Raw genomic sequence first — 7,376 nt, 5'->3', positions numbered from 1 at the left:
TCATGGGTTGTGAGTGTTTATACTGGCAGCACTGGGCTCAAGGTGGGAACGAACCTGTGCAAGGGTTGGCACTTCATCACTGGGCACATTTATGCACAACTTAGGGTTTCCAGTTAACCTAACAGCCTTGTATTTGGGATGAGACAGGAAAATCCCACTGAGGCAGTGCCCAGCCATGGATTTAAACCTGGAACTCTTCAGCTGTGAGGTAGCAGTGCTACAGAACAAGCTAATTTGGTTGGTAAAAGGAATGCCTTCTGATCTACTACTTCTTGGGATGAGGCTTATTTAACTTTAGAAAAGGCCAACATAGAAATATCCAATAACAAGTAGAGCATATTTCTAAAGAATATAAATTTACTTTTCCACCACAAACTGAATCCTTAATTATAGGGGTGGATGATTATAGAGGCATGTGGATTACACCCACTGAATAGAATGGTGGTGCTCCTGACTTTGCACAAATGCTTAGAAACGGAGTTCTGTGGCAGGAGGAAGACTTGGCTGTTTATAGACATCCAAGCTTAATTATAAGGAAGTTGTAGTCAGAAACATGAGCCCATGCTTCCCATCGTGTTTAAATATGGCACTGCTGCTTAATGCCATTATACCAACTCCACTGTCTTTTGTAGCACACTCCTTTTCCAAGAGTCTAACTGAATTGAAAATTTACAATATGTGTCGTTAGAAATGAGATTAAAATTATACAAATTTCCTGCCAACAATAGTACAATTTGAGGAAATTTGCTGAAAAGTGTGGTGTCATATCACCATGAGACTGGACTACTGGATTGGTTGTCTTGTTTTCAGTTTTAGGGAATGGATCAAGGCACAAAACAGGTGATATTCACATTGATATAAACAGACTGTTCTCTGCATTGGTCTGCATCCTCATGCGAGTCTAACTGAAAGTAATGCTCTACCATTTCCTTAACGTTGTTCAGTAACATCAAGTACAATTTCCTTTTTAATTATTTACATATTACAACATGGGTGGCACAGTGGCGTAGTGGTAGTGCTGCTGCCTCGCAGTAACGAGAGCAGGGCTCTCTGTGAGGGTGCCCTCCGAGTGCTCCAGTTTCCTCCTACAGTCCAAAGACATGCAGGTTAGGTGGACTGATGATACTAAATTTTTGCTAATGTGTGGCTGGGGCGTGTGTGCTTGCATTTGCCCTGCGATGAATTGGCTCCCTGTCCAGGGTTTGTTCCGGCCTTGAACCCTATGGTAGCTGGGATAGGCTCCAGCACCCCCCGCAACCCTGTTCAGGACAAAGCAGTTTAAAAAATGACTGACATATATTACAACTTTTCAAAAACAAGTAGGACCTTAGTATGAGTGTATGTGTTCACCCTGCAGTGGACTAGTGCCTTCTTCAGGTATTGTCCCTGCCTTACGCCTGATGATTGCTGGGTTCAGCTTCAACTGCACCTTGACCCTTCCCTGGAAAAAAGGGTTAATAAAATGGATGGATATTTATCATCCAATGTAAGCCAGTAAACCTCGAAAAAAGAGACAAAAAGATCATTTGAATTGCCTCTGTTACAGTTAACCTAATACAAATTACAATTATTCCTCCAAATCACTATCTCACATGAGTTTACTTTTCTCTAATAAAGTTTGTCTTTTACAAAAGTTATCAGTTTTGTTGGAAACAAAATATTTATCTCTTTCTATCGTAAACAACCTACAGTACAACAGCAGCTTTTAGTTTACTGACCAGACTTTCATTTCCAACACTGTGAACTTTTACTACAACAACTACTTGCATTTTGGGCTATAGGTATTGCAAAATCAAACCTTATCACAACAGCAACTCTAAAAACACTTTTAATATAAATAATATTGCATCCTTATATTTGAAGCCAAAATACAGGTATTTTCAAAATGTCTTGTCTGAGGCTTCTTTTCTATAAATTGTCTCGAAAATTTGGAGAAAGCCTTCAGTTGGGAATTTGCTTAAGCAATCGTGAGCACTGCTTGAACAATTTTTTCCTTTCAAATATTTACATTTTAATATAATCGAATCATGTAATCAGCATTCCATTTTTTAAAACTTCTGCATTCCCCTTCGTCAAACCGACCAATTAATATCATAGAAAGTTGATCATTCTAGTGCACATCTATCTAGTCTTAACAGTGAACACACCGGGCGGTGTTCGGGGGGTAGCAATAAACTGAAGAGAAAAAATAAATGCTTCCTTTTTTGCTTGCCCAGTAAAAATGTTCATACTAGATTGGGCTAAATGTTTAACTCCACCTAGGTTTAACCTGGTCCCATTTCAACAGTCACAGCGAGGACCTTCTCCGTACAAGAATGGTTACAGTGCCATCTTGAGTTTGCCTGTGTTGTATACCAGTAACTACTTGCCTTAATAGTACTTGTACTTGAGGTTCATATTTGCTGTCATATTCTTTGGGCACGAGCAATAGAATCTAAACTGCTTTTAATGTGTTATTTTCAAACCCTGGATTTTTTGTGTTTCCATGGAAAGGACTTGCACCCTTGTAATGGTCCTGAAACGATGTTTGGTAATCCTTGAATCTTGCATATTCATAATTGGGGACCTAAAGCTCAAACTGAAGTCATGACCCTTGTTTTTAAAATTAGGGACTTGATCCATAGTTTAACAGCAACTCGAGCCCTCTTTTCCTCAAGAAGGACTGGAACCTTCATCCCAGCCAGTATCATATATAGGGTATATTGCTGAGTAAATGTAGATGGAGACATTGAACCTCCTTCCTCAAGATGTCTTGATCATTTATTCATTTTCTTTAAAGATGGGGGACACAAACACACACGTTCCTCTTTAGCACTTTTTTGCGTCACACTTGCCAAGAAAGATGAGCGTAAAGTGAATAAGATGGTGTGAGAATTGCGAAGAAAAATCCAGAACTGCAGTTTAGTGGGATCTTTAGGTCATCAAGTTGCAAAATCAACCTGAATTGCCTCTGTGTCAACAAGCTTGTCTGGAAGGCCTGCATGGAAGAAGCCCTTACCGAGTACAACTAGCAAATTTCAGTGCCTGAACTTTTCACACAAGGAACAGTACCTGATTCTCTCTGTAACTGTGGTAGATTATAGATGATTTGGCACTCCGTTACTGTTATCTGACCAGGGGCTCTGGTTAATGAATTTCATTAAGCAGGATACATTTGTCAATCACGTGGTTGCATCTGCCAAGAGGTTGAGACTTGGCCATTGATGGACTTTTCAACAAGGTCAAAACCTGAAACTTTCATCAAAATCAACACAAAAAGGTTGTGGGAATACAGAATCAGTGTTTTCACATAGTTATCTCAGTGTCCTGTATTGAATGCTATTGAAAACCTGTTGTCTGAATTGAAGAGAGTGATCTACAAGCTCAAGCAGATGGCTACCAAGGATCTTGAAATACTCTTTACAGATTATTGGTCCAAAATCCCTCCAAAAGTCTGGTTCAGGTTTGTTGTACTTTACAGGAAGATGCTGGGGTGGATCTACCATTACATCTAGAAAACTTGTGTATGCAGGGGCCTATGATGGCTAAGGGTCTTTATTCCATTAAATCCCCCATGTCCCCCTGTGAAAGAAACAGGGTATGTGCCAAAATGAGCAAGGGTGACAAGCAATCAAGTATTGTGCCATTATCAAGAGTGAGAAATACAATGCTGTATTAAAATGACCCGGTATCTACAAACTGCAATATTAAATGTATTATCAACTCCCTCTTAGGCCACTAAGTCACCCAGAGGCCTGTGTAGGTCTTAATCTGGACATGGATAAGGCACAGTGGTGTTATCCTCTCTCAAGGAGACTTCACTAAATAGTAATTGAAGGAGCAGCGATTACTTTGAAACATATGTCTTGCAGAAAAAAAAAAAACTTCAAAAAAGTTTTGGTTTTGAAAAATTGTTAAAATAAAAATACATACAGTAGCTTTCCCTTATGTTTGAGCCCAAAATACATATTTGTTGTTCATTTTACTTTATTCTCGAGTTTAATACAAGGTTAAGATCTGGGCGAAAGTGAAAAAGGTACAGCTGTTTGGCCACAATGCCAGATATTCCAAAAAAATGCCTTTCACCAAAACTTTATAGCAAGTAGGGGTATTCTTAGAGTTTAAAGTTGCTTTTTTGCATTATAGCCAGGTCAGCTTGCTATAACAGAGTTGAATATGAATTCTACATTGTATTAGGTATTTGAGAAGAATGGAAGGCCAACTGTCAAAAAGCTAAAGCTGCCCCATAAGTGGACCTTGCAACAAGACTAAGCTAAAACACTCACTCAAATTCACAAAAGATTGTCTTAAGAAGTGGAGGTTATGGAATGGCCAAGTCAAATCACAAGTCTTACCTGCACAAAAATACAAGCAAGAATACGCTCAAGCATAGCACCATTGAAGGAGTGGGCAAAAACCGAGACTGATAGACAACTACAACAAACCCCTATAAGTAGTTATTTCTGTCAATTGAGTCAACATCAGTAATTGAAGCAAGGGTTATACTTGTTTTTTCCCTGCAGCAGACAATTACAATTTACCTGATTTTATTAAAACAGATGATATCAAAGAATTCTCATTATTATTTTTTTATTTTCATATTTCATTCTTAACTTTTACCATTTTTTATTTCTTATTAGTTAAATTAGATTGCCTTTACCTATCAATGTTGATGAAATGAAGATCAAATATCTACCCATGCAAATATGTTGAAGAACACTCACATTTTCATAGGGTTTACTTACTTTTTCACAGCACATTTGTTTAAGTTAGTAACACCCAGTGCAGCTGCCCTTGTCCTGGGTTCAATCCCTGGCTGGGACACTGTCTCCCAGTGTCTTTTCAATCTCACGTCAAAAGTTTCTGCATGTTAAGCTGATTTTCAGTTCTCGGCTGCTCCCCATGATAGACTGAAACATAATTCATGCTGATCCTATCTTGAACCCGATGCAGAAGTTGTCAACTTCAGTTCTCCACCTTAAATACAAATGTACAGATGAGTAAATGGATGGATACATTAGGTATGCTTTATATTTCAAATTTATTATTATGTGTTCTGAGTTATTCTAGAAAATACTATTCTGAGGAAAAGTAGAACCACTTAGTTAAAACAAAAGCACAAAGATAAAAGAGTTGCACACTATTAAGAAAATGTGAACTACTGCCTAGCTAATTTGTTCAACAACTAGTATTCTTTCATTTACTGTATCACCAATCATCTATTTTTTGTTACAGAGTGTGTTTTGGAAGTTGATCATATGATCTGCATACATGGTAGCTACTTTACCATAGACTGTTTATATGGGGATATTTGAATTCCATGCTACTGACTCGTGGGATGTCATTATTCACTCTTTTGTCAGACTGCAAATACGTTTCATTAGCAGATTGTTATCTTGTATAGGTTTCAAAGCAAGAATAATTACTTTACCGTGTAGTTTCTGTAACTGGTATTGTAACTTTGGTAAAACAAATTTTTGTGTGAGGCTGCTCAATTTTTTCAAAGGAGATAAAAGCTTTGAGGCACATAGCATTATCATTGAGCATATGGTACTGATAGACCTAAATAATGATTGCCAACACATTCTGAATAACATTTTCATACACACTGACCATAAAGTGATGCAGTGGGTAGTTCTGCTTCTTCATTGGTCACTATTATTTCTCTCTGTGTTTCCATAATCTGCTATGGTTTCCTCCTATATTCTAAAGACTTCTGTGTTAGGTAGGGTGGATACTGTAAATTGACCAAGCATGAGTTGAGTGAGCGAGGCAAATGATGAACTGGTATTTCTGCTAGGTTTGGTTCCTACCTTGTGTTTAAACTGCTTGAAAGTACAGAAACAGGAAACTGAGAATTGCAGTTAGTGGGTTCAAAAAGTGGATTGAATAATATGTGCTTTGCAGGTTTCCAAACTGCTGTGAGGTTCTCTGTGGCAATAAACAAACTGAATGATTAGCAAAGTTAATGGTTCAAATCAATATGAACTTTTTCAAACATAGGCGCTGTTGATAACCACTTCAGCCTTAATATTACTATTTATATGGAAAAGCAACCACCTAAAACACAGGTTCAAAAGCTCAATCCTAGAGAACTGCAGTGACTATGACTTTTATTATAAACCAATTAAAAAAAAAAAAAAAACTTGTTGATAATTAAACTTATTTCATTTTGTGGCATCCTAGTGTATTTATTCTGTCATGTCAAATCATTCTAATATTGAAGATTTTTATTTTCTGAGAATATCATCCAAATGTCTTGTGCTCTGGAGTAGATTAATAATTATCAGTCTTTCACTTTTTTTCTTCATTTCTTTCCAAATCTTTTATTAATCTAGATCCGTGCTTCCCAAACTCGGTCATGGAGACCCACTGGGCTGCAGGTTTTTATTTCAACCAGGTTCATAATCAGTGACAACTGATGGTACTGATCTCATTTAATTAGCTGGTAGTTTTTTTCTCTTATTCTACATTCAGAAAAGCACAGCAGCATGATTTTTACATTTATAAAACATTTACAAATATTTCTGCTTTTGCTATATAGATTTAAATGCTTAAACCTCTTGTGGATTTCATTATATTTTGCCCTTTCTCTGTGCAGTTTCCCCCCTTCGTTGTATCTTATTAATAACAATTAAAAATGAGCAGAGCAGACACTCAGCAAAACACTGAATAAGCAAAAGCTGCAACTACTTTAGTATCACACCAATTAAGTAAATAATGGATTCATTAAACAATTAGAGCACCTGGAAAAGTAGAATGAAAATTAAGATGAAAATATTGTTAAAAAGAAAATAAATTATTCCCATATAACTGCTCAGTACATTTTTTTTATCCAAACTTAATATAGAAATTAGAAAACTGTTCCCAAAAGACAGAACTTGGGAAATAACCGTCCACTTAATTAGCCAAGGAGTTCAATTAAAACAGAAGCTGGTTGGAACAAAAACCTGCAGCCACAGTGGGTCCCCAGGACTGAGTTTGTGAAGCACCGATCTAGATGGTCCACTATAAGCACATGCAGTTGTAAATGAGACCAAATTAACCTTTAGGCCAGTTTCACAATCACTGACTCACTACCTCTAACTGATCTCATTGTTTTTAGACTGTTTTTTTTTACATTTGTTGTAATGCATTCAGAATAGCACAGTAGTGCAAGGATTACATTTACAGGAAATTTAGGAATTTTTTTTGCCATAGCTGTAAATGCTTACCTGTTTTTTCATTTTCCTTTTGCCATTAATTCTCTTTTTTCCTGTGCAGTTTACATAGATAGAACGAACATTAATTGTCCTGGGGGGAAATCTGGCTTTTTACAGAAGTGAAGCTCTTTAAATATAAAGATAGATAGATATACAGTACACACACATTATAGTTATCAATGAGCAGAGGAGACA

The sequence above is a fragment of the Erpetoichthys calabaricus genome, chromosome 5 (genome assembly GCF_900747795.2).
Source record: "Erpetoichthys calabaricus chromosome 5, fErpCal1.3, whole genome shotgun sequence".
NCBI classification, from domain to species: Eukaryota; Metazoa; Chordata; class Cladistia; order Polypteriformes; family Polypteridae; genus Erpetoichthys; species Erpetoichthys calabaricus.
This window is presented reverse-complemented; position numbering follows the sequence as displayed.